Below are 1,905 nucleotides of genomic sequence, written 5' to 3'. Positions count from 1 at the left end.
TCTCAGCTCGGTCCGACGTTGTGTCCTTGGGATAGGCACTTTACACCAATTTCCCACTTAGCTGGGTCCTTTCGGAGTTGGACGTTAAACTTGGTGTTGATAGGGGCGTTAAACCTATACCACTTTTAACAGCAGCCCTGCTGATGTATGGAAACTGTTCCAACTGACAGAGGTAACATAAGGTGCCGATAAAATTAGGTCTTGATGATGCTAAACGCAAGAGCACCCCCCCCCCCTCCACGGTATCGGCAATTATAGTGGTACTGAAACTACAGTCATTTTACTTTATTATTCCACCTACTTTAAACTTCACAAACAAAAGAATCTGAGTGGTGTTGAAACAGGGTAGGGCCCTCAGTCCTGTGTGAACTCTCATGGAGATCGATCGTGCGTTTGAGCAAAGAAAAGGATCGCCCATCCCAAACAGTTCACGAGCTATTCGTGATTCACAGAGACATGACACTGCCACCAGAAACACATAATTATTTATGTAATACATCAAGGTAAAATCGGGCGCTCGTCAAAATAATGAATGAAATAGAAGAAAACGGCTATTTGCCGCCAGTTTGGCAAATTTATTTTTCGAATTGTGACAAAGAGGCTAAAAGTCTAAGTCCAACACTTTTTTTTCCGAATTGTGACCCTATCTCTATTGAACGAATGTTTTGAGAACCTTTAGAGCAAAAATTGTGTTCACAATAAAGTTAATTCCTTGTAACAAGTTTTGCCAATAAGAAGTATAAATCGAAATGTGCGTGAGAAGGGGCAAGTACTGTGGACAATCCCATTTTCCGCGTGACGGAGGTATATGTGAGGTGAGCTGACAAAACGAGTTACTTTTCCAATTTCAGCCTTATGGAAACTGATACATCAACTTTTTACGTGGATTTTGTGCAATTTGTGAATATGGAATAGTAAAAGAGACAGTAGATTTGAACAAAATGGGATCAGTTGGAAATCTATAAATCCGACCCCACTGTCGAATTTTGGCCGATATCTCCTTTCTTGGATTGCAAGAAGTAACTCATTTTGTCAGCACGCCTCACATATAGTACTTTATTAGTATACATTTATGAAGAAAAGTTTTTAAATTTTGCCTAAATTGTTGTGGAAAAATAGTACGATTTAGTGAAGTCAAATTGATACAAACTTCTATGCAAAGTATGGATGACATAGATGTGCCTGTTAAAGAGATATTTAGTGAGGCGTGCTAACAAAATGAATTACTTCTTGCAATCTAAGAATGGAGATATCGGCCGAAAATCGACACTGGGGGCAGATTTATATATTTCCAACTGATGCCATTTTGTTCAAGTCTGCTGTCTCTTTTATTATTCCATATTCACAAATTGTACAAAACCCATCTAAAAAGTTGATGTATCAGTTTCCAAAAGACTAAAATTGGAAAAAGTTACTCGTTTTGTTAGCACACATCACATTTGAAGATACGTCGCGCCACGAATTTTTAACCGCAATACATGTATAACAAAAATGAACTTTTGTATAAGTGGCTGGTTGGCGGGTGCTCTGGTGTGGTCTGCTCCTTCTTTCCTATCAAGCATAATTCTATCGTCTTTATCTCCCCTTCTTCTTTTTTTATGTTTGTTACTCTCTTGTAACACCTCTAATTTTCGGCACTTATATGACCTTATTGTGTTGCAAGTGCCGTAAAACACTTACTAAACCTAAAAACTTTTGTACATATATAACATAAGTAAAATTTAAAAAAAAATGTTCCTTGTGTGTTCAGGTAGCTGGGCGTACATGGACAAATTTGTAGTGTTCACGGTGCACGCTGCCGAGTCTGTGATGAACGTCACTATCACAGGTTCTGTGTACACCACACTTGCTCTGACAGTGGATAGGTAAGGGAGAGAGGGAAAGAGAGAGAGAGAGAGAGAGAGA

Source organism: Aplysia californica, unplaced genomic scaffold, assembly GCF_000002075.1.
Source record: "Aplysia californica isolate F4 #8 unplaced genomic scaffold, AplCal3.0 scaffold00844, whole genome shotgun sequence".
NCBI lineage: Eukaryota > Metazoa > Mollusca > Gastropoda > Aplysiida > Aplysiidae > Aplysia > Aplysia californica.
This window is presented reverse-complemented; position numbering follows the sequence as displayed.